Source organism: Bos mutus, chromosome 9, assembly GCF_027580195.1.
Source record: "Bos mutus isolate GX-2022 chromosome 9, NWIPB_WYAK_1.1, whole genome shotgun sequence".
NCBI classification, from domain to species: domain Eukaryota; kingdom Metazoa; phylum Chordata; class Mammalia; order Artiodactyla; family Bovidae; genus Bos; species Bos mutus.
In genome coordinates this window covers 95564769-95591707 of record NC_091625.1, presented here as the reverse complement: position 1 = coordinate 95591707, position 26939 = coordinate 95564769, and the positions used below count along the sequence as shown (strand labels likewise).

Genomic DNA, 26939 nt, shown 5'->3' with positions numbered 1-26939 from the left:
TCAATTCTTCGGTGCTCAGCCTTCTTTCTGGTCCAACCCTCGCATCCATACCTGACTGCTAGAAAAACTATAGCTTTGACTATACGGACCTTTGTCAGCAAAGTGATGTCTCTGCTTTGTTATACGCTGTCTAGGTTTTTCATAGCTTTTCTTCCAAAGAACAAGAGTTTTTAAAACTTTGTGGTTGCAGTCACCATCCACAGTGATTTTAGAGTCCAAGAAAATAAGAATCCGTACTGGTTCCACTCTTCCCCCATCTATTTGCCATGAAGTGATGGGATCAGGTGCCATGATCTTAGTTTTTTGAATGCTGAGTTTTAAGCCAGCTTTTTCACTTTCCTCTTTTATCCTCATCAAGAAGCTCTTTAGCTCCTCTTCACTTTCTGCCATTAGAGTGGTGTCGTCTGCATATCTGAGGTTATTGATATTTCTCCTGGCAATCTTGATTCCAGCTTGTGATTCATCCAGCAGAGCATTTCACGTGATGTACTCTGCATAGAAGTTAAATAAGCAGGGTGACAATGCACAGCCTTGACGTACTCCCTTCCCAATTTGGAACCAGTTTGTTGTCCCATGTCCGGTTTTACCTACTGCTTCTTGACCTGCATACAGATTTCTCAGGAGGCAGTTAAGGTGGTCTGGTATTTCCATCTCTTGAAGAATTTTCCACAATTTGTTGTGATCCATGCAGTCAAAGGGATTCATTCAACAGATAATTTTGCCACCCTCAGAGCCTATCAACTGCCATTAGTCACCATCTTACCTGCCCTCTAGGGTTTTCAGATCCTGGCCATCTTCCTCAGATTCAAGAACATCCTTAGGACCAAAGCTCCCTGTCAAAACTCTATGGTCTGATCCTGGAGGTGGAGCCTGCCTTGGAGAACTGTGCAAGTCACACTGAAGCTGACAGCTTCACCCTCGTGGAAGGATACTTTTAGGGTGACTCTGATGAGACTTTCTCGAAGCGGGGCTCTGACAAGCAGTCTCTACTTTTGACACCCACCATGGACTTAGGATTCTGCTGGTATCATGAGACATACTTTCTGGACAGGAGCAATGCCTGTTCAGCATTTACTTTGCTTAACTCACTGACCCATCAGGACCTGGCAGAGAGATGACACACTGCTGATTGTCTGATTGAATGCAGCAGCCCATCGATCTGAAATAATCATGGTAATTGATGGTAAAATAGGACCCGAATCAAGGAGTCACAGAGGGATTCTCAGAAACACACCTATTGTGTAAAGTAGTGATTCTCAGTGTTTTACGGAGAGGAGCATGTTGCTACTTGTGTGATTTGCCATTGTTGCTCTCCACCTTTCTTTCATTGAAATAAGCTTTTTAACCTACTTTGAAAGATACACATTAATACTTTTAAAAAGAGACTGCAAATTAAAGCTTGTTTTTGATTTTAAAAGCAATATGTATTTTCAGAATTTGATGACTCTACTGTACTCCTAATGGCCTCCACTCCCATGGGGATGATGGCGAGCACCCTGATGCATAAAATAAGATCCAACTCTTCCTTATGTTCCTCCTGCTTTTAGATATGTTTCATAGTAGCTTTGTCCTGTCATTCCAAGCACCGGAATGTTGTTGAATAAAATGAGAACTGGAATAAAAGTGAATGTCATAGCTTTTGGATCTTCCTTGAGAAGAATAGTTGTTTCTCCTGCAGTACTTAATCATGAATGAATGGAATGAATGTATGATTATTCTTAAATTGTTGCCTGAAAATTGTCATGTCATTTTTCATTTGTATATGTCACCCTTCATTCAAATGGTATGCTCCCGAAGGGAAGGCTATTAATTTTTTTTTCTTTCTTGGATTTCAAGTGACAGGGATTTAATTCCATGCAGCTTAAGTAAGAGTTGAGATTTACTGACTTCTGTAACAGGGAGAGACAGGGCTGCATTGAAGAAATCAGCCTGTGTATTCAGGGCTTGCTCTCAGTCTCCACGTCTCATCTCATCTCATCTTCTCTTTGTGTTGGTTTTATTCTCTCTCATTACCAGGGTTTTCCTGTCTGTGGTAGGTGATGGGGGTGGGCAGAGGGAATGAGTGGAGGGCAGGTGACCTGGTAGCCGGCAGCTACAGACTTTCATCATCCCAGCTGTTGTATGATGAATTTGGCTGGCCTCCGTCCCTGGTTCCTGGAAGAAAACCTCAAAACTCTTGGAATTTCCCGAGTGATAGGAGTGTCTTTGTAATTCATCCGTGGGTTCTTGGACCACACCTGAGTTTATATGAGGTGACTCATGGTTGGCCCCCAGACAGTTTTAGGATGGGGCTGGCCAGGTCAGAAGGGCCAACCATGTAATTAGAGGGTTGGGGCTATGAACCAAGTAGTATCAGCCCCACTTTCCATGGGTGAAAGAGAGTGGAGATTGAGTTCAATCTCATGGCCAGTGGCCCCATCACATAGCTATAGAGTGAAACCCCAGTAAAAACTCTGACTGAGTATATCAATGTCCCAGAACAGTGACACATCCGGAGGACACAAGAGCTTTGCATTTGGAACCTTCCCACATGGTGCCCCATATGTCTCTTCACTTGGCTGTTCTTGTTTGGTATCCTTTTGCTATAATAAATCTGGATAGTGTTTTCCTGAGTTCTATGAGTTGTCCTAGTGAATTATCAAACCCGAGGAGCTGGTGGGAACCCCTGCATTTGCAGCAGTGGGTCAGAAGTGTGGGTGGCTTGGGCTGGTGACTGACGTGAGGGTGGGCTGTAGAGGACAGTGCCCTTAACCTGTGAAATTTGACCTAACTCTGGGTAGCTGGGGCTTCCCAGGTGGTGCTAGTGGTAAAAAAAAAAAAAAAAAAAATCTGCCTGCCAATGCAGGAGATGTGGGTTTGATCCCTGGTTCTGGAAGATCCCCTGGAGAAGGACATGGTAACCCACCCCAGTATTCTTGCCTGGGAAATCCCATGAACCAAGGAGTCTTGTGGGCTACAGTCCATGGGATTGCAAAAGAGTCGGACATGACTGAGCAACTAGACCAGCACCTGCGTCTTTAGTGCACAAATTGCATTGCGCTGACTTTGGTGCAGTTTCCAACACTGAAGTGGAAAATCCCACACTAAGTTGGGTAATTTGGCCACCTTTGAAACTTTGGCTCCACACGGCATGAGGAGGAGCAGTTCTGCTGCAGCGGGGGGCTCGGGGATGCATGTTGGGTGACAGAGCAGTAGTTGTCTCCCACAGCAACAGTTTGCATCATTTTCTGACCTCAGCATGTTGCAAAGACAGTTAGTGTTCATCAAATATTTATTTGCCCCCTTACATATGCCAATATAACCACAAGTGGGGTCTGACTTCTCGCTGCTCAAAAGCCAATAAAGGGGCAAGTTTGGTGGAAAGGAAAGTTTGCTTTCTTTTGGATGCCAGCAACCTGTGTTGGGGGAGGACAGACTCCTGTCCAAGGGCCAGCTCCCCCTCTCCCTGACAATCAGGAGGCAAGACTTTTCACAGGCAGAGGGAGGCGGCTATGTGCAGAAACAGCACAGTCAGCTCTGACGGTCATCTTGAAATTCGTCATTGGTGGTCTGACCAGCGTCATCTAGATTATTTTAAGTCCATAATCTTTAGTTCCAGAATTGGTTTGTTCCCATTTCCTTGAGGCCAGTTCTCCCAAATTATGGCAGTTTATGTCATGGCTACAGTCTAGACTTATGCAGTTAACTTCTTCCACCTGGTGGGAGTTTCAGTATCTACAAGACAGCTCACAGGATATGGCTCAGAATATTATCTACAGCCCTTGAGGAGGAACTAAAGGTCCTTGGCTTTGCTGAATGACTAGAACTATTATTATTTAGTCTTGTTGGACTATTTTTTGTCCCTGCATTTTCTCATTTTTCCGATTAAACTTATTCTTTGGCTAAAGTTTTCCCACAGACAAAAGACGGGGTGAGGATGTGGTGGGGTAGGGGTGGGGAAGGGTCCTAAGATCCTACTCCGTTTCATCAGTATTCCTTACAGTTAAGTTGTGTCCTTATGGTTAGTTCTGGCCAATGGACTGTGAGCAAAATTAACATGAGTCAGTTTCAGCCAAAGGTAATTAAAAGCCTAGAATCTTTTCTTCTCTCTCTTCTTTCCTTGCTGCTCTGACCTTGGCCACCAAGTGTCCCAGTTGGCATACCACAAGATGGAGGAAGGTACTTGTTCATGTTGGTCTCTGCTGTGTTAAGTCAATGAGATTTGGGGGCTATGGTAGACTGATTAATTCCCCCCTATAGATATTAGGTCCTAATCCCAGAACCTGTAAATGGAAAAAGGGTCTTTGCAAGTCTGATTACTTTAAGAATCTTGAGATGAAGTTGTTGTCATGGATTATGTGGGAAAGTCTTAAATGCCATCATAAGTCTACTCATAAGAGAGACAGAGAAAGATTAGACATCCACATAGAAAAGATGACGTGACCCTGGAGGCAGATTGCAGTGATATGGCCACAAACCCAGGGAATTTACTCTCTCACAGTTCTGGAGGCCCGAAGTCTGAAGTCTGTATCATTGGGCCAAAATCAAGATATCTGCAGGGTCACATTCCGATTGACTTCTGGGGGGATTTCTTCCTCTTCCTTAGCTTCTGGTGGTTCCAAGCATTTCTTCAGTGCGGCAGAATGACAGCAGTCTCTGCCACCATCTTCACACAAGCTTCTCTTCTGTGTTTTCTCCCTCATGTGTGTGTCTTGTCTTTTTTCCCTCATGCATGTCTTCTTCCTCATGTGCATGTCTTCTCCCTCACGTGTGAGTCTTCTCCCTCATATCTCTGTCTTCTCCCTCATGTATGTGTCTCCTCCCTCATATCTGTGTCTTCTCCCTCATGTGTGTCTTTTCCCTCATGTGTGTGTCTCCTCCCTCATATGTGAGTCCTGTGTTTTCTCCCTCATGTGTGTCTCTTCTTCCTTGTGTGTGTCTTCTCCCTCATGTGTGTGTCTTCTCCCTCATGTGTGAGTCTTCTCTCTCATATCTGTGTCTTCTCCCTCATGCGTGTGTTATCTCCCTCATGTGTGTGTCTTCTCTGGCATATCTGTGTCTTCTCCCTCATATCTGTGTCTTCTCCCTTATGTGTGTCTTTTCCCTCATGTGTGTGTCTCCTCCCTCATATGTGAGTCTTGTGTTTTCTCCCTCATGTGTGTATCTTCTCCCTCATGTGTGTGTCTTCTCCCTCATGTGTGTGTCTCCCTTCTCTTCTCATAAGAACACTTCCCTGGCGTAAGGGTCCATCCAGATTATCGGTGATCACCTCTTTAGCTTGAGATCCTTAATTTAATCATATCTGCAAGGACCCTTTTACTAAATAAGGTGAAATCCACACATTCTGGGTGGACACCTCTCTTGGGGGCCATCCTTTATCCTGCTACAGATACCAATGTCTTGGATAGCAAGTCTGGGACAGGTAGTGTCCCCACAATATATATTCAGTGAATGAGTTTATCCAGTGAGCAATTGCCCTTTAGTCTAAAGAACATATTTTTAAATAAACATGAAAGCTATCTTTCTGTGTACAGGTATGAACCAATTATTGCTTTATTGAAAACATACAAGATCCAGTGTATTATTTGAGAATGTTCTTCATTAGGTTGAACATATGCCTTATCTAGTAATTGCTTTCTTGGCTTTGAAATCCGCCTAGAATATCTTCAGTACATCCAACACACCAGTCCCATCTTTGCCATGATGGTGAGATTGATGCCTGTTATGAGGATGACATTCTGAGTGAAGGTTTATTACTATAAATCTCAGGCTCCAAATACATCAAAGGAGATGACAGGCATGAAATGTTTGCTTACGATGCTAAACTCAAACCAGAAATTGACTCAAAGTCACTTCCAAATATCTGAAAGTCTAAGATCTTTTGGTTCAACTGAGTAAGGTTAGGATAGGCATGCTTCAGATTTTGGTGGCTTAAATTCTAAAGTAGTCTATCATTCGGAGAAGGCAATAACATCCCACTCCAGTACTCTTGCCTGGAAAATCCCATGGATGGAGGAGCCTGGTGGGCTATGGTCCATGGGGTCGAAAAGAGTCGGACACAACTGAGCGACTTCACTTTCACTTTTCACTTTCATGCACTGGGGAAGGAAATGGTACTTGCCTGGAGAATCCCAGGGACGGGGGGAGCCTGGTGGAGTGCTGTCTATGGGGTTGCACAGAGTCGGGCACAACTGAAGTGACTTAGCAGCAGCAGCAGCAGCAGTCTATCATTTGCTCCAAAGAAGTAGAGAAATTTAGGAAGGTGCCCAGAGGTTTGGGCTATTTTTAGGTATTTCCATTTAAAATGAAAACATTTGGAATCAAATTGGAAAGCTGTAGAGAATCTAGGGGTCTACCATGTTGAGGTAGAAAGGGCGTCCTGCAGTTTCTGAAGACCCTGCACCATTCCTGTCTCTGCAGCTGGATTGCTGTGTAAGCGTGTGCTAGTGACTTAACCTCTCTGGGTCTCTTGTGTTCTCAGTAGAAGCAATGTATTGGAGTAATTGATCTGGAAGATTCCTTCTAGCTCTAAAATGCTATGGTTCTGAAAGGGGACCTGCTTTACGACAGACCACCCAGGTGAAAAGTTAACTCTCTGAGGCAGATCTCATCCTTGGACCCCGGAGAACAGTGGTAGGTCATTGCAATATAATCTGGAGCAAGAGCAGACCGCGAAGCAAAACAACTGAAACAGGAACTTGGAACCAGTGTTGATTTATCTCTAAGATGTGTTTTTCCATTTTCTCTGGCAAGGTTGCTCTAAAGTAGAATCAGCTGAAAAAGTATGAGCTGGCAGGATACACATAGGCCCTTCTGATTGGGGAAGGCTTTGGGGTCCTGGTCCCCACTAAGAACACCCTCTGTTCATCCCTTTCACCAACAGCTCTTCTGAAGGATGCCAGCTGGGGCCGCAGACTCTACAGCATCTTGCTGCAGAGACAGGGCCTTCTTCACCGGGGGCCAATCACCTTGACACCTTTCTAGTCCATCAGGAAGCACCCCTCCCCTTCCCAGCAGAAAGAGTGCTTCCTCAGAGCATGTCCAGGGCAAGGGGAGTGAGTCTAAGGGGAAGGCGTGCTTATGATGAGCTGGATGAGGGGAAGCATTGGATGGTTTCCTAACGGTGAGAGCATACAGTCAGTTGCTTTTTGCCAAAACAATATTCCATAGCTCAAGGAATGACACGGCCTTCTAAACCAGGCGCCTAACATGCTCAGGCCGAGATGACTTCATGTGGACAGTGACAACTGGCTTTGTCATAATAAATAACTCTTTACAAAAGTCCTGGCAGACTCTTGTGTTTTCTCTGCTTTATGGGTTGGAGGTATGGAAACAAGAAACAGAAGGCTTTCCTTCCTTTGAGAAATGTGTTTCAAACTTGAGAATCTTGGGAGAATTTAAAGTTAGTTTTTCAGAGTTTTTTTTTTTTTTTTCTTATGATGATTGATGCCTGTTGAAGGGGAAGAACAAATTATCCTTATTGTGTGATCATTCAATTTTGAAAATCTCACGAGAAGATGACTAGATCAGTGACATCTGAACATGTCTTTCATGGGGAGTGTGGCAGGGGCACTGCTCAGTGCCTGTGGGCATTTCCAGAATCGCATGCCCTTGGTGACACCCAGTCTCCAGGATACAGTAGAAAATCACTCATCTGACCAAGAAACTGATGGACTGATGCTGAAGCTGGAGCTCCAATACTTTGGCCACCTGATGCAAAGAGCTGACTCATTGGAAAAGACCCTGATGCTGGGAAAGACGGAGGGCAGGAGGAGAAGGTGTGACAGAGGATGAGATGGTTGGATAGCATCACTGACTCAATGGACATGAGTTTGAGCAAATTCTGGGAGACAGTAAAGGACAGGGAAGACTGGCGTGCTGCAGTCCATGGGGTTGCAAAGAGTCGGACATGACTGAGCGACTGAACAACAACCAAGAAAGAGGAAAATCTCCAGTTGAATGAAAAAAAATTCACAGCTGCCAACACCAAGATGACATGGACGAGGAAATGATCTCAGGCCAAGGGCAGTGAGTGACCTCCACTCCGACTCTGCACAGCGCAGTCTCCAGTGCATCACCACTTCGAGGTGTGGTGTATGTATCCCTTATATGTGGCCTGGGGCCAAGGGACTGGTTGGGGGCCAAGGGACTGGTGGCCTGGGGCCAAGGGACTGGTTGGGGATGGGCACCTAGAGAAGGGAGGTCAGCTGGAGACGAGGAGATCACAGCCCACGTTCGGGAGGAGATAGACTTATGTGGAACACAGAAGAAGCTTTGACAGTCAGGTATGTTGAGAGATTTACTATGACCTACAATACAAAAATCTTGGTGTGCGTGTGTGTGTGTGCGTGTGTGTATGTGTGGTCAGATTTTATAGTTTGTGTCTTCTCAGATGCCTCCTCTGCAAAAAACAGCCTCACCTACCTGACTGAACTATTAAGATTTATATATCCACGCATGTAGCACTTAGAACAAGTCCTGATATGAAGTATTTGATGCCTACAACTTAGCTTTTATTATCATATGAATGAAAACGCATACTATATATCAGCTGATTACCATTTATCACACTGAGAAGTTGTTTGTGCATGATCAGTTGGTAAGTTGTGTCTGACTCTGCAACCCCATGGACTGCAGTCCATCAGGCTCCTCTGTCCATGGGATTCTCCAGGCAAGAATACTGGAGTGGACTGCAAGTCCCTCCTCCAAGGGATCTTCCTGACCCAGGGATCGAACCTAAGTCCCCTGTGTCTCCTGCATTGGCAGGCTGATTCTTTACCACTAAGCCACCAGAAGTTGTTTATCCAGAGTATTTCAATCTGGAAAAGAAGAAGCTATTGGCATTTGAAAGCGTACAAGGCCGTGGTAAAAGCCAACTAAGAGATGCTTGCAAGGAAAATCTTGTTAGACTGAGGTTGGAGTTCGTGAGCTCAAAGACATCCCCCTTTGAGGATTTCAGTCTGACATGCTCTAGTGACCGTGGGAGCGTAAATTGGCACAAGACTTTGGGAGGGCATTTTGATCATGGTTTTTTTTTTTTTTTTTTTAAGAAAAGTCTTACATCCTTTGGCCCAGCAATTTAACTTCTAGGAATGAATCCAGATGGAATATCAAGGGTGCAAGCCATATTTCTTTACAAGGACAGTCACTGAAGCATAACATACAATAACCAGAAATGAGAAACAATGCAAACATCTAACAACAAGGGAGTGCTGTGTCAAAACTAGGTTATGTACGTGTACAGATGATTAAGCCACCGTTACTGTTAGTAATGTTGAAGATTCTTTAAAGATGAGAGAATGTCAGCAATGCATTTTAAGTGGAAAAAAGTTTACAAAACTCTGTTTAGTGTGGTTTTGGTGGAATACATCCTTTGTCCACTTGTCTTCCTTCACACGATGGGCATGAGTTTGGGTGAACTCTGGGAGTTGGTGATGGACAGGGAGGCCTGGCGTGCTGCAATTCATGGGGTCGAAAAGAGTCGGACATGACTGAGAGACTGGACTGAGCTGAACTGAACTTCCTTCACAGCAACAGGATGGAGGTGTTCCCACCTCAAGCATTCAGCTAGTACACCCTCCCCAGTCGCCCATCACAAACAGCAGGGGGGGCACAGCTGCCCCGTGGCTCCCATGCCACTGATTTCAGTAAATATTTGTGATCAAAGTGTGACAGCAAGTGAATACTCAGACTGGGTCAATAGGAAATGAAACCATTTTATTTTTCTCTTCATCCTTCATGCCTTAGAAGGATGGAACACAAATATTTCTCTTCTCCCTCCTGTGTGTTAGTTGCTCAGTTGTGTCCAACTCTACAGCCTCATGCGACCCCATGGACTGTAGTTCCTCTGTCCATGGGATTTCCCAGGCACAAATACTGGAGTGGGTTGGCATGCCCTTCTCCAGGGAAACTTCCCAGGGATCTAACCTGGATCTCCTGCATTGCAGGTGGACTCTTTACCATCTGAGCCACCAGGGATGTAAAAAATTAAATGCTCTTTGCCCTTGAAGTTAAGGCAACTTGCATTTTTGGTAGGACTGTTTAAGAGGCTGGATGTAGCAGGTTGTAAATATCTACTGCGTCAAGAACAAGAGAGAGAAAAGGGGTTAAGCAAAGAAGTCATTTATTTTGGAGAAACAGGAGTAGACATTACCTTGGAATATAAGCCAGCAGAGATCTTTAAGTTCCTGATAGCATCCTGGGAAGATGGAGGGACCCCAGAAAGGCATGGTCTTGGCATGAGAGAGGGCATATATTCTGAGCCTTGTTTTTTAAACAAATGACTGTGTCCCAAATGTGGCACTCAAGAGTCAAGGGCCATATGTAGAAGAGAACCAGTTTCTTAGTGGTTCAGATCAGATCAGATCAGATCAGTCACTCAGTCGTGTCGGACTCTTTGCGACCCCATGAATCACAGCATGCCAGGCCTCCCTGTCCATCACCAACTCCCGGAGTTCACTGAGACTCACATCCATCGAGTCAGCGACGCCGTCCAGCCATCTCATCCTCTGTCGTCCCCTTTTCCTCTTGCCCCCAATCCCTCCCAGCATCAGAGTCTTTTCCAATGAGTCAACTCTTCGCATCAGGTGGCCAAAGTACTGGTGTTTCAGCTTCAGCATCATTCCTTCCAAAGAAATCCCAGGGCTGATCTCCTTCAGAATGGACTGGTTGGATCTCCTTGCAGTCCAAGGGACTCTCAAGAGTCTTCTCCAACACCACACTTCAAAAGCATCAATTCTTCGGCGCTCAGCCTTCTTCACAGTCCAACTCTCACATCCATACATGACCACAGGAAAAACCATAGCCTTGACTAGACGGACCTTTGTTGGCAAAGTAATGTCTCTGCTTTTGAATATGCTATCTAGGTTGGTCATAACTTTCCTTCCAAGGAGTAAGCGTCTTTTAATTTCATGGCTGCAGTCACCATCTGCAGTGATTAGAGGACCCTCCCACTTCCTAGTCCCCCCTTGGAATTGCATAGATTTACACTCCTTTGAGAGTTTGAAATTGTCAGAGTCACTCTTGCTGAAATCCCTGCTGAGGGAAGACTACACAGACAGCAATACTTTCAAATACTCCTTTGGTTTGTTCAATAAGCACAGTTTATAAAGGCTCTCTATTCCTGCACTTTCTCTCTCTCTTTCTTGATGTATAGTTGGTATATAGTATTATATAAGTTACAGGTGTACAATATAGTGAGTCCCAAGGTTTAAAGATTATAAACCATTTATAGTTATTATAAAATATTGGCTATATGCCTTGTGTGGTACAATACATCCTTGTAGCTTATTTTGTTTATTTTTTTTTTAAGATATTTATCTGGCCTCATCAAGTCTTAGTTGCAGAATCTAGTTCCCTGACCAGGGATCGAACCTGGGCCTCCTGCATTCGGAGCATGGAGTCTTAACCACTGAACCCCCAGAAAGGTCCCCCTTATAGTTTACTTTATACCTAGTTGTTTGTACCTCTTAGCCCCCTACCCCTAGGTTCCCCCTTCCCTCCCCGTCTCTACTGGCAACCACCACCTTGTTCTCTGTGTGTGACAGACACCTTATTCTTAATCACACACTACATTCTTTATCTTCTCTCTCGTTCTTTCTCCCTCTCTCTTTCATCTACGTGTTATACCAACCTCACTGAATGACTTGGGAGGTGTTCCTTTCTTTTCTGAATCCTAGAATAGTTTGTGCAAAAGTGTGTTCTCTGACAGATCTATTGATTTGATTTCATTAATGCTTGTTAGACTATTAAGGTTTTTCATTTTTTCTTAACTCAGTTTTGGTAAGTAATATTTTTCTAGGAATTTGACTCTTTCAGTTATGTTGTAAATTTTATTTGTACAAAATTTTTCCTAAACATTTTTCTTAATATTCTGTTGTTTCTTAACATCAGCAATACTTGAAACTTTGTCTTAATTGTATTTATTTCTCTTTTTTTCTTTATCAGTTGTTTGCTATTTTTTAGTCTTTCCAAAGGACTTACTTTGTTCTCTTTTATGTTTCTTTTTAGTACCATAAATTTTCTCTCTTACCTTTGTTTTCTTCTGTCTACTGAAATGGAATTTATTTTGCAATTCTTTTTCTAGGACCTGTAGATGGATGCTTATAGCAATTATTTTTGGCTTTTCTTTGTCACTAATCTAAATTTTTAAGGCCATGAATTTCCATTTAAGTTCTGCTTTAGCTGCATCTTGAAAGCTTTGATACATAGTATTTTCATTAGCACTCAGTTAAATTTTTTTTCAATTTTCATTTTGATTATTTTTGATTTGTAAATTACTTAAAAGTGATTCTTAATTTCAAATATATGGCAGTTTTAGTGGCCTCCTTGCTATATTTTATAATATCTATTGAGACCATTGTAATAAAATGTGTTCTGTATGATGCCAACTCTTTTAAATGTGTTGAAACTTGTGTAATGGCACTCTGTATAGTCAGTTTTTACAAATACTCTGAGTAGCTATTAGGTATAATATTCTATCTGTTTATTAGGTCAAACTTTTTAATTCTTTTATTTTCAAATCTTCTATGTCTCTGATGATTTTTTGGAATGCTTAGATTCATAATTTCTGTGGGTTTTATTTGAAAATCTATTGCAATGGTGGTGTGCTGAGTGCTAAGTCACTTCAGTTGTGTCCAACTCTGTGATGCTATGGACTGTAACCCGCCAGGCTTCTCTGCCCATGGGATTCTTCAGGCAAGAATACTGGAGTGGGTGGCCATGCCCTCCTCCAGGGGATCTTCCCAACCCAGGAACTCAACCCACGTCTCTTCCCTCTCCTGCATCGGCAGCAGCTTCTTTACCACTAGTGCCACCTGGGAAGCCCGCGGTGGTGGTGAAATTGTTGATTTCATATCTTCTGTCAGTTTTTGCTTTATTTATTTTGAGGCCTTGTGATTAGGTGCATAATAGTTTAGAATTACTTTAATTTACTACCAAATTGAATCTTTTATCATTAAGTAGTGACTCTCCATACCTATAGCAGTGCCTTTTGCTTTAAAGTCCACTTTTTTTCCCTAAAATTTCTATAACCACAATGGTTTTCCTTTGACTAGTATTCATCCACATATATATTTTTACCTTTTCCTTTTAATGCTTTTGTATCCAATTGTTTTTAATGTGTTTCTTTTAAAAATCGCTTGTTAATTATTGTCTTTAACTGGAGAAATTAATCTGTTTTCATTTATTATAATTACTGACATTTTGTGTTTATTATATTGTTCTGTCATAGCTTTTCTTCCAAGGAGCAAAGGTCTTTTAATTTCATGGCTGCAATCACCATTCACAGTGATTTTGGAGTCCAAGAAAATAGTCTGTCACTGTTTCCATTGTTTCCTCATCTATTTGCCATGAAGTGATGGGACTGGATGCCATGGTCTTCATTTTTTGAATGTTGAGTTTTAAGCCAGCTTTTTCACTCTCCTCTTTCATCTTCATCAGGAGGCTCTTTAGTTTCTCTTCATTTTCTGCCATTAAAGTGATGTCATCCACATATCTGACGTTATCGATATTTCTCCTGTCAATCTTGATTCCAGCTTGCGCGTCATTCACCCCAGCATTTCACATGTACTTTGCATAGAGGTTAAATAAGCAGGGTAACAATACACAGGCTTGACCTATTTACTTAATTTTGAACCAGTTCGCTGATCCATGTCTGGTTCTAACTATTGTTTCTTCACCTGCATATAGGTTCCCCAGGAGGCAGGTCAGGTGGTCTGGTATTCCCATCTCTTGAAGAATTTTCCAGTTTGTTGTGATCCACACAGTCAAAGGCTTTATCGTAGTCAATGAAGCAGAACATGTTTTTCTGGTATTCACTTGCTTTTTCTATAATCCAATAGATGTTGGCAATTTGATCTCTGGTTTCTCTGCCTTTTCTAAACCCAGCTTGTACATCTGGAAGCTCTCGGTTCACATCTTGTTGAAGCCTAACTTGACAGATTTTGAGCATTACCTTGCTAGCAAGTGAAATAAGTGCAATTGTGTGGTAGTTTGAACATTCTTTGGCATTGCCCTTCTTTGGTATTTAAATGAAAACTGACTGAAAGAGTCCAATCCTCTGGACACTTAAAGGACGCTTGCTCCTTGGAAGAGAAGCAATGACCAACCTAGACAGTGTGTTAAAAAGCAGAGATATCATTTTGCCAACAAAGGACCATCTAGTCAAAGCTATGGTTTTTCCAGTAGTCAGGTATAGATGTGAAAGTTGGACCATAAAGAAGGCTGAGCACCCCAAAATTTGTGCTTCTGAATTGTGATGCTGGAGAAGACTCTTGGGAGTCCCGTGGACTGCAAGGAGACCAAACTAGTCCATCCTAAAGGAACTTGTCCCTGAATATTCATTGGAAGGACTGGTGCTGAAGCTGAAACTCCAATTCTTTGGCCACCTGATGCCAACAGCCAACTCATTGGAAAAGACCCTGATTCTGGGAAAGATTAAGGAGAGGAGGAGAAAAGGAGCAAGAGAGGACTCAACGGACATGAATAGGAGCAAACTCCAGGAGTTACTGAAAGACAGGGAAGCCTGGCTTGCTGCAGTCCATGGGGGTCACAAGAGTTGGACACAACTGAGCCACTAAACAACAGCAATATATTGTTGTGATTTTAATATTTTTAATTAAAATAATTGCAGTTTCTCCTTGTTCCACCATTTCTATGTTCCATTCTCTCTCCTTTCTTATCTTCTTTTGGATTGATTGTTCAGTTTTTCTCACTTTATTTTTTCCTATGGTAGTTTAAGAGTTTTGCATTCTATTATTTTCATGGCTATCATAGAAATTTAATATACACAGTTTATCAAAATGTTACGTTATTGACAGTAAACCCTCTTTCAAGTAACATGATGTCCTTAAAATACTTCAATTTCAGTTGTTCCTTCTAACATTGTGGTATTATTACTATGTATTTTATTTCTATTTTTAAATTGCTCCCTAAGAACATTATTATTATTATTAGCTTATTCTTCTTATTTTATGTATCAATATTTTTCCATATTTACCCACATATTTTCCCCTTTCTTTGTTTTTCTTTCTGTATCTCATTCTTTCCATCTGGGATAATATCCTTTTTTCCTGAAATAAATGCTTAAGGATTTCCTTTAGTAAGGGTTTGCTGCTAGCAAACTCTCTCAGTTTTTGTTTTTCTTAAAAGATCTTTATTTTATCCTGGTCCTGGAAGGACACATGTGATGTATACAATCTTCTTTTCTTATGCAGCTATTTGTCTTTCCATCACAGTGGTCTGTAACAGAAGAGGATTTAAAACCCATCTATCAGCACTGCTGTCCTCTCGTGGAAACAAGGGACACCTTGATCTGGATGGTGAGTTTAGAGAAAACTGGAACCACCATTCCCCTTCTACTGAAAAATAAAAAGGCTCTCTCAAGCACCACAGAGGTGGAAATGTCCATCTCTTGATTAAATCACATAGCTCTAAAGGTCTTCTATTAAAATGCAACTTCTCACCAGTAGGAAGGAATGTTAAGGGATATTTGTTATTCACTGTCAGCTTCACAAGGTGAGTTAATTCTCGGGCTGCTAGGTAATGTTGTTGCTTGGAGGAAGACCACATAGGATGAACAGGAAAACTAATTTTGGGTAGAAGGAAGGAAGGAAGACAGCTCTCTTTTTGCCCCAAGAACCAGTCCTGGAGACAATGTAGGACAATCTCGACAGGAAGCTGGGGCAGGAGGGCATGGGCTCTCAGGGGTGAGTGGGTGGGTGGTGGAGTGGTGACCACGAGTTTCCATGTTCTTGTCAATTCCCATCTCTGAACTCTTCAGCCCATGCCTGTGGCTTCTTCCTCACTCTCAGCGTTGAGGAAATAAAGTGTCAGAGGAGAATGTTCTCCACTAAGCTGAGTTGCTGCTTCCCCACCCCACCCTGCCTCAGAGTTTTATTTAACACACTTCTTCCTCCTTCTTTTTCTTCCCACTTTCTCTTAGGTTTTGGCTTTTAATCATGCTTGAGTCTCGAAACCAAAACCTGTTACTGGTACCAGTGTAATATAGTAGTCACCGTCAAAGACTTGGAAAATCCAGAAAAGTCTGAAGAAGGAAAATAAAACCCCCAAATCCACTTACTATTAGAGGATAATGACCTTTCTAATTTTTGTGTATTGTATTTTGAATTTTTTGGTATGTGTGTTCTTTCTCACTCTCTTTATCTACCCTCCCCACCCCCTGACCTGCCCCTCCACACACAATTGGAATGATTACGAGGATTAATTTTCTCATTTACTTTGTCTTCGCATTAAAATGCCTTTCTTCATGTTGTTAATATATTCCTTCTATCTTGCTGTTTCCTTCCATCTTCCTTTCCCTCATAAACATCAAGTCCTTCTTCAGTCCTCACACTCTTGAAGACTGTATCCTGCACCAGCAAATCCCACTCCCCATCCCCACCAGATGCTGGCAAATGCTGTCAAAGACCTTGGCGCTGGCAAATCTGACCGACCCTTATTCTTTCCTCTTTTTATTGAACATGCAGTGACAGTTGTCTCTATTGGTTGCGGCCTCCTGGAAACACTCTGCTTCCTTCATGTTCATGGAAAAGTTCACCCTGCTTTTCTTTTTCCATTTCCTTCTCAGAATGCATCGCCAGCTTCTTTGGGTAGCCTTCCTTGTGAAGGGCAGGTGGTTGTCATGGATCTGTCCTTGGCCCTTCCTCATTCTCCAGCCTCTGGACAATCACATCTGTACCAGTGATTGCATCTCGAGTTCAGACGTTTCTCTAAACGTGCAGCTCTGGATGTCTCACTGGCATGTCAAACTCAACAGGACTGAAGCAGAGCTCACACGGCATGTGGGAGGGTTTCAGGGGCCAGAATGAAAATCACGTCCATCATTCTGGCCACCTTCTTTGCCTAGAACCCAGGCACAGGGTGCCCCTAATGCTGGGAAATGGAGTAGCTGGATGCCCAGGAGGGAATGACACTCAGCTGGGAGAGCAGCCAGCTAGTGTCCGTCACGTCTGCCTGTAAGGAACAGCCTATGGCAAAACCCACCAAAGGGATGGCTTCTGAAGAGGCTACTGTTAACTGCTCAGGATGGCAAAATGGGAGCTCCTTGGAAACAGTCTTTCAGGAAAGTTTGGAGCTGACATCATTCTGGAGGTTCTGCAAAGAGAAGCCAGAAAACAAGTACAGATATTAAAAGCCGCACATGAAACACGATTTGCCTGTCCATGAAGCCATCCAAGATGAGCTCAGCGAAGGGGCACGAGGTCGGCAGGGACGCCTCTGAAGCATCCAGATGCTCGGCACAGAGACTTTCAGTGCCGTTTCGGGAGGACACCGGGACAGCTGAGGCAATGCTTTGGGCCCGCTTTCATTTCACACTGTTCTTTTTTTTCCATTTCAGTTGCAACTTTGAAAGTGTTTTATGCTTTGAGATTTCTGGTCATTTTCAAAAAGAGCTGAAGTATTTCAGTTCTGTTTTTACTCTTGATCCCTCTCCTTAACCCTCCCAATCTTTATATTCTTCTATCTTATATTGCCAAGTACGTTTTAAAAGGGAAATCCCTGGTAGTGAAGTGAAAGTCGCTTCAGTTCAGTTCAGTCACTCAGTAGTGTCTGACTCTTTGCGACCCCATGAACCGGCAGCATGCCAGGCCTCCCTGTCCATCACCAACTCCTGGAGTTTACCCAAACTCATGTCCATTGAGTCGGTGATGCCATCTAACCATCTCATGGACTATACAGTCCACGGAATTCTCCAGGCCAGAATACTGGAGTGGGTAACCTTTCCCTTCTCCAGGGGATCTTCCCACCCCAGGGATCAAACCTAGGTCTTCCACGTTGCAGGCAGATTCTTTACCAGCTGAGCCACAATGGAAGCCTGAAATCCCTGGTAGCTCAGCAGTATAGAACCTGCCTGTAATGTAGGAGATACGGGTTCGATCCTTGGGTCAGGAAGATCCCCTGAAGAAGTAAATGGAAGCCCACTCTGGTATTCTTGACTGGGAAAGTCCATGGACAGAGGATCCTGGCAGGCATGGTGTTGCAAGAGTCGGTCATGACTAAACCACCACCACCATTTTAGAAGGTGTGGCTTCAGAAGATGAAGGAGGCTGAGCGCAAGCACAGACTGGGTGCTGTCCTTCCTGTGATCATTCTGCTTGAGCCATGACCTATTCTCTATACAAAGTGTGAGATATCAGTCCCATCAGAGCAAAGAATGGGCTTGACAGATAGAAGGAGCATCCTTAGAACACCTGCGAACATTTCCTTACTTGCAAAGCAAGGATGGAGGTGAAAACAAATCATTCTTACCAATCATCCTTCTCCTTATAAAAATGCTTAGTGAAAATTGTCTTTCAATTTTCTGGCCAGTAAGTTTCCACGTACACTAAATAATAGTGTTTAGAAGTCTACGTTGATTTATCCATAACCAAGTCTTCTTTCTTTCCCTTTTCATTCTCCAAAACTGCTACCATCTCTTAATTGCTTTGTCTGCTTTTTGGTTTCTTGTGAGGTACCACTCTTGGGGTAATTAGAAGCATCACCCTTTAAGCCAGACCACTAGCAAATCTGAGCTCTGCCACTTACCAGCTGTGTGACGGTGGTAAGTTCTTTAACATTCCTTCATCCCAGTTTCCTCATTTATAAAACGAGGAAAATAAATGATGCTGCTGCTGCTGCTGCTAAGTCGCTTCAGTCATGTAAGACCTGTCCAAAAGGTGGGTATGAGGATTAACTGAGTTAACTTTTGTAAAGCCCTTAGGGCAGTGCCTAGTGTGTGTTTAGCTTCTGTTATTATTATTATTTTAATCCATTCAGAAAGCCAGGGTCAGAATGTTGAGGCTATCAATTTTCCTGCTAACCATCTTCAGTGGCTCTGCATTGCCAAGGAAACAAAGTGTGAATGTCTTTCAGGGTTCTTTGTGATCAGGCCAGGATGCCCCTTCCAGCACATTCTCTTACTCATCAGAATCAGCCACGAGTTTATCCTTCACACACACCAGTCTCTTTCCTGCCTCTCCACAGTAGTACATGACATTCTCTTTGCCTGGAGTTTTTTCTTTCTAGATGGAAGCCTCACTTCTGACAGGCTGCTTTCCGCTTATCCTGGGCAGATGATGACTTATCCATGGCTGTCAGGCTGGGGCTTCTCCCCAGCTCCCGGCACACCTGCAACTACCTGGGAGAGACGGCAGGTGTGTGCTGATGAGCTGGTGGCCTCAGAGAAGAGCAGGAAGGTGTCTGTTCCCAAATGGACACTCGGATATGCTCACGGCTAATCTTTCCACTTTCAAGAAATGACATTCCCTCACGTATAAAATGACCAGACAAGACATTTTCTGCCCCTTTTCTCAGAGTCACTAAAAGGTTTGAATGATGTCAACGGCAAGAACATTTTGTGAGAAGAATAATATGCTTTGCAAACATACGAAAGATCATCATTATTCTGATAGACAGGATTGAGTGGAAAGAGCATGCCCGAGACTTTGATTTGTTACAGAAATCAGAGTGTCTACTATGTATTATGGTCTCATTTAATTTTTACAACCTCTGAGTCAAGGCTCAGAGAGGTATAGGAGTTTGCCCAAGTTCCCATGGTTGGCTGGCGATGGATTCACAGGCTGAGACTACAGATTGAATCCAGATCCTTCTGGCTCTGAAACCTTGGTTCTTCACGGTGACTTCCTGCTTCCAGACTCCACGAGTGATGTCAGTAGCGTGCATAGAATTTGGAGCCGCATCTCTGGAGCAGAGGCTTTTCATCATGAACAGCATCTGACTCATCCAAAGAAGCTTCTCCAAAACACAGTTACCCAAATGCAGCCCCAGAGATTGGATCCATTAGCCCTGGGAAGGGCCAAGGTCTCTGCATTTTGAAAAAATTTCCTAAGAGGTCCAACCATTCACACCTGTTAAAAACCCCTACCCTTAAAGCTTCATTAGTTGAGCACAAGTAGCATGCCAGTCTTTGTGTAGGCCCAGGGCACAGATATAAAGAAGACTGACTCTTGCCCTTAAGATCTTAGGTTTTAGAGGAGAATTGAGTATGTTGACTCTGCAACACACAGCAATATGTGCTAATGACACTTACGAGCAGTGCTGGGAGACTGTGGAGGAGCGAATGGCAGACTCCACCTGAGGGCCCAGGAAGGCTTCTCAAGGAAGTTAACACCTGAGCAGAGGCTCGAAGGATGTGCACGTGTTCATCAGTTGGAATCAGTTGGCCTTTGTCAGGCATGCAGTTCAGTTCAGATTTTGCTATTGGAAAGAGCACTCTGGAGATTTCTAGAAGGATGGGTTGGAGAAGGAAAAACAGACCCACAGCAAGTCAGCCTCCCGGTCCCAAATGACCTTCACCTGTGGTCCAGGTCAGCTCTCCCATTCACACTGGACCCCTTAGCATTAGGGTCTGCGCTCTAGGTCAGCTTGGGCTCTCCTTTCCTGACATTCTCTCTGACACTTCTTCTTTCCTGTATTCTCCCTCCTCCTCTCCCACGGCGACTGCTCCTCATCCTTACTCTCTTTTCCCAGCCGTCAGACGACCCTAAACCTCACAGTTCACAGTTCCTTCTCTGACCTCGCTTGCCTCACCACACAGCCTGGACGGAACCCTTTGATAGTCATTGGCAATGACGTACTGGCTAATGTGGTTCCTTTGCCCAAATACAGAGAAGAGTGTTTTTTTTTAATTTTTTAAATTGAACTTTTAATTTTATATTGGAGTGTAGCTGATTAACAATGTGGTGATAGTTTCAGGTGGACAGCAAAGAGACTCAGCCATACATATGCATGTATCAAATCTCTCCCAAACTTCCCTCCCATCCAGGCTGCCACATAACATTGAACAGAGTTCCCTGTGTTACACAGTAGATCCTTGCTGGTTACCCACCCTGAATATAGCAATGTGCACATGGCCATCCTAAACATAAATGAATCACTTTAAAAGTATTATTTGGGGGAATCCCAAGTATTTCATGTAAGAAACATGGTTAGACCATTCTTGCCTGGAAGACAAACATCTATCATACCTTCTAGTTGCTTTCTCACCATTGACTATTTTATGATTATGATTATTTTATTTTCTCAAGGTATAATTGACATACAACATAATGATTCAATATTGGTATATATTGTGAAATGATCACTATGATAAGTCTAGATAATATCTATCACCAAAGTTACAGAACTTTTTCTTGTGATGAGAACTTTTACAACCTGTTCCCTTAGCAACTTTCAGATATGCAACACAGTATTATTAATTATTATTAAATAATAATAATTAATTAGGGCTTCCCAGGTCATTTAGTGGTAAAGAATCTGCTTGCCAATGCAGGAGGATGTAGGAGACACAAGTTCAATCCCTAATTGGGAAGATCCCCTGGAGAAGGAAATGGCAACCCACTCTAGTATCCTTGCCTGGAGAATCCCATGGACAGAGGAGCCTGGTGGGCTGCAATCCATGGATTCACAAAGAGTGTATACACACACATTGTTAATTACAGTCATCATGCTGTATGTTTCATCACCACCCACTGACCCTTCTCCCATCTCCTCCAAGCTTCACACATGCTCACCTCTTCCCAACATTATACCATCTGCTTTTCTAACACTGGCTCAAACCCTTTCCTCCCTTCCTCATCAAGCTACTAGACCAGGTAATTGCCTTTTTCTCCCTGTCTTCATTCCAGGACAAAGGCTATTTACTTACACATATCTCATTAGAATTAAAATATTCTTTCTTTCACTGCTATTTATGTACACCTTTACTTCTGTCTTTTATGACTTCAGTTTGGTGTGTGTCTTGAAAATTTTCCTTTACTAGAGACAAACTACTTAGGCTCAGATGCTGTGTCTGATTCACCTTGGTTATCTTGCAATACCTTGTACAGTGAAATGTGATCTTTGCTCAGATGTTACCTTCTCATAAGGTCTGTACTTATCGTCCTACTTAAAATTCCAGCTTACATCCCACCTCTAGCATTCCTGATTCCCCTTACCCCTTATTAATTGAAATACATTTAGGGCAAATAAGTGCCTTCTAAAAATGCCTTCCTGGGACTTCTCTGGCAGTCCAGTGGTTATGACTCTGTGCTTCCACTGCAGGGGCCATAGATCTGATCCCTAGTTGCGAACTATGATTCTGCATGTCATGCAGCATGGCCAAAAAAAAAATTCTTTCTCAATAATTTATAAATGTGTAGCTGAGAGATTTGGGATTATCAGAGTCTGATCAAAGTGAGTGAGGGATCTACAACAGCACTGAAGTTGTGATTAATAAAGAACTCAATCAATTGTCATGTACTTTATATACTGGATGATTTGAACAGGATCTGCAAGAAGGAAGAATAGTTGAGAGGTCTCCCTCTATTGGGGGGCAGGGAGCAGACAGCATGCTGGTTGCCCGCATGCACTGTCTGGTCTGCTGGACTAGCCCAGGCCTATATGGGAGATGGTGGTTGCTTCAAGCTGACTCAGACCTTGAAGTCAGGCCACCAGACCTTAAGATACTGACCTACAGCTTAGACAGGACCTCTAGGGCCAGGTAATAAGGGTTATCTGTGGCTAAAGGTCAAGGCATCAACAGAATCCCAGAGTTGATCACCTAAGTGGAGTCAGCTTTCCCTGACTACACTCTAAGAGGCAGATTAGAGATCAGGAAATTGAAGCTGCAATCTACAGTGAGAAAAATACTGCCATTTTCTCCTGCTGGTGAATATGCAGAAGAACCCACTGGGAAGCAGGAGGTTGCCAGATGTGCACAGAGTCAGGACATGCTGCCTTCCTCTGCCTTCAGCAGCCACCGAGGAGGACCCACTCCTGGACACCTCCTCCAGAGGCCACAGGCCCTGCTGCGTCCACACGTGGGAAGTAACATCCCAGCTAAGTTGAAACATACATGCTTATTCCCAGGCAGCTTTCCACCACAGCACTGTTGGCAGGAAGCAGTGGAATAATCTCTGCAAAAGACAGAAATGATTTTATTTCTTTTGGTCCATCTGGACCAGGAGATTTGCCTTCTGTTGATGCTTTATTTAGGTTAATATCAAAAATTAGCATACACAATATGTGGATGCACAAGCTCAATAAAAGAGATGAATAATAAACGAGGATGTTGGTGAATCCCTGAGAGTTCGGCTGAATGTCGGCAAGTTACCAAGGGGCTAATCCACCACCGGATGGTATAGAAATGCCTCTCTGTTTACATGGCAAGGCCTGAGAGCCAGCTTTCCAGCAGTGACAAAATCCTGCTGAAATCTACCAACTCGGGCTGGTGGGAGGCCTCTAGTCATCTCAATAAACAGTAACCTAAATAAGGCTTTATTGTAGCCGGGTGTTCTCATCCCTGTGCAAGATGTCTTGAAGCACATGGTTCCCAGGGCAGAAGATCAGAGAGAATGCTATAAATTACCCAGTAATAAGAATGATCATTTCTTTGGGCTGGTTTTAATTGGCAGCAGCTGTCTACCCATCCTGGGTCTATCTAGGATTTCACAATTCGGTGTCGCCACGTGAGATCGACACCCCAGGGTCACAGTCGGCCTCCACACAGACCCCCTTGAGGGGTGGAGGGATTCATGTGTGTCCTGCTTTGAGTCATGTTAACAGTCACTCCAGTAATACCTGCTCCTGGGCCCTGCTGTAATCTTGGTCATGCTGAGCAAACTGTTAAAATCTGAAAATCCTCGTGAATCACAGGAGCTCTCTGAGTTTCTACCACCCATCTGGCTTCCCAAAAGATAATGCAACAGTAACTAGATAATAATAAAATAGTAACTAAGGGCTTATCATAAATTTTCCTGCTCAGAATAAAACCACTTTAATCGATCCTTTTAATGTAAAACTATATGGCTATTAATTCCACTAATGAAGTATGTTTTTCATAGAACACATAAGTAGAGAAATGCAAGCAGATTCTTCATCATCTGAGCCACCAGGGAAGCCCTGAGAAATGTATGAATACTATACTGAATTGATGACAAGGATGTATATATAATTTTTTGCCTCTGGCCCTGGGCTGTACTACTGTTCACTTTTGCCTTCACGAAATACTCACTGAAACAGAAGAAAACCTACGTGTTGGGGAGTATGAGGATTAAACAAAGAAAAGTACAAAAAAATGCCTCTTTTGAGCCCTGCACACAGGGTGCTCCATAAATATGTGTTGAGTTGAAATGATTTTGAAAATAGAATTTCTATTTCATAAATTGTGGCACTGCCTCTAAGTATATTTGTCACCCAGTGAGTCAGCTTTGAATTTAGCTGACTTCGGATCAATGGATACTGAACAAGTGTCTTATGACAAGAAGTGTCAGGGTAGCTGGTGAGAATCCTAGTAAGAAAACCCATTTCTGAAGTTCACTTCCAGAGCAGAAGCCACATTTCTTCAGCACAGCTGTAAAATGTTTGTCGTGGGAGTTGTGTCCCTGTCCCTAGGGCCAGGTGACATGGCCCAGCGGTAGCTTCTGTACCTGAGGTGACGTATAGACCCAGCCCTCGACCCTCAAGGACACATGAGAGGTCAGCCGGGAGGTCACCTCAAGGACACATGAGAGGTCACCTGTTCACGACAGAAGGTGAGACGAGAGCTTTGACACGAGCCATTACAAGCGCTTGGATTTCCCAAGTTGGTTGTAGATGAGACTGTGAGTACCCAAAGGGCTCAAAAAGAAAAGTAGGAAAGGGAAAGGAAGGATGCCTGATGCCAAGTTTACAGAGATACTGGATGAAATGCTATGCCTTTCCCGAGTCTGAGGGCCTCTCTGAGAAGGGAATCAGGCTGAATGGCACTTGAGAAGGTGGCATTTTCAGCTTAACAGAGAACACCAAGCAAATATTAAAGACAGCTTGTGGTCATTAGGAAAAGGGCTAAGCTGAGACAGAGAACAGTCTTCAGGTGGTGAGGGGTCAGGAGCACACAGATGTGGCCCAGTGGACACGAATTCTGATCTGTACTCTGTGCCAACAAGAGGCATGAACTTGGGAGAGTAATTTCTCTTTCTAGTAATTTCTCTTTCTAGATGGGTGGACCCATCTAATAATATTTCCAAGATTATTTAGTTCTCAGCTCCTGTGAGACCTGCTGGTGAATGATATTGTTTGCTTACTATGCACCTGTCACTGTGCTAAGACACTTTTGTGTATTTCCTCATTTTGTTGTTATTTTTTTAGTTGCTCAGTTGTGTCCAGCTCTTTGCCACCCCATGGGCTGCAGCACGCCAGGCTTCCCTGTCCTTCCCTGTCTCCTGGAGTTTGCCCAAGTTCGTGTTCACTGATTTGGTGATGCCAACCAAGCATCTCATCCTCTGTCATCCTCTTCTTCTGTCTGAAGTCTTACCCAGCATCAGGATCTTTTCCAACGAGTCAGCTCTTCGCATCAGGTGGCCAAAGTATTGGAGCTTCAGCATCAGTCCTTCCAGTGAATAGTCAGGACTGATTTCCTTTCCCTCTGAGTTAAGTTAAACTATCCTCCTTGTTTTAGAGGTGGACAGTGAGTCTTGAAGAGGTTAAGTAACTTGCTTGGATGCACAAGCTTGGACAGTTCTGGAGGCAGCATAAGATCTAAGCCTGCCTCTCTGGAGCGTATTGTGAGGTGGTGATGCGGCTGCTGTGTGTCTGTCTCCATGGCACCCACAGAGGATGGTCCTCAGCCTGGGTCCCCGTCTGCCCTCATCAGTGGTCAGCTGCCACTTTCATGAGGTTTCCTCACAGACACGTGCGTGTCTTCTCCTCTCTTGCCCGACTGCCAGGACTTGGGAACCAAGGTGAGGAGAAGAAAGAGGGGTTCTTCAGGTCAATGAGGGCTTCTCTGGGGCCCACAGGGCCCAACTTGGGGAAACCCTTCTGGGAATGTCAGGATCCCCAGCCCTGCAGAAAAGTAACCCTGGAATCACAGGGTCTTTAGGGCTTTAAAGTAAAAGGGATATTTGCATTCAGCTACTCTAACTTTGTCAACAAAGGTCTGTCTAGTCAAGGCTATGGTTTTTCCAGTGGTCATGTATGGATGTGAGAGTTGGACTATAAAGAAAGCTGAGAGCCAAAGAATTGATGCTTTTCAACTGTGGTATTGGAGAAGACTCTTGAGATTCCCTTGGACTGCAAGGAGATCCAACCAGTCCATCCTAAAGGAGATCAGTCCTGGGTGTTCCTTGGTAGGATTGATTTTGAAGCTGAAATTCCAATACTTTGGCCACCTGATGCGAAAAGCTGACTCATTTGAAAAGACCCTGATGCTGGGAAAGATTGAGGGCAGGAAGAGAAGGGCACGACAGAATATGAGATGGTTGGATGGCATCACTGACTCAACAGACATGGGTTTGGGTGGACTCTGGGAGTTGGTGATGGACAAGCAGGCCTGGTGTGCTGTGGTTCATGGGGTTGCAAAGAGTTGGACATGACTGAGCAACTGAACTGACTGACTCTAACCCTTGAGTTCATCTGAATCCCATGGCCCAAGGCCAGACTTGGAGATGGTGGGAGATCAGATCTCTCAGAGCTCGGGGGCGGCGATGGAGGAGCTCTGAGTGCCACGTGCAGGCCTCTTTCTGGACCTGGCCTCAGGGCTCCTTGCTGCCGTCCAGGCTGTGTGGAGTCAGGCCCTGTCACCGTCCTGAGGGGACGTCGTGTGGATGAGGGCAGAGCCGGGACCTGTCAGGGAGGCAGCTGGGACCGGGGTCTGTATTTGTGTTTTGTATCCAGACCCCAGGTGACTAGAAGTCCAGACGCCCCTTTCTCCCTGACGTGAAAGTGCAAGCTTTCTTGGTGTCTCCAGATTTGATTTCACTGCTTCACCCAAATACTCGGGAGATTTAGTCACTCAGAAGTATGTTCACGAGAAGACAGAATTATAGCCTGTTCTTTATTTTCCAGTGTTAGGTTTATTATTATTATTATTTTTAGTTGGTGGATCCACGTCCCTTCCTTTTCTCTTCCTGTATATTATTTCTTTCCTCGTGTTTTTGCATTTTGGATATTGCACTTGGATTTTCTGATAGTGGAGGGAA

General features: G+C 43.7%; 1 pseudogene; it reads right to left on the bottom strand.

Moving 5' to 3' along the window:
- Positions 1–26939, bottom strand: part of LOC102282846 (cytosolic arginine sensor for mTORC1 subunit 2-like) — a 96792-nt pseudogene that overhangs the window by 1960 nt on the left and 67893 nt on the right.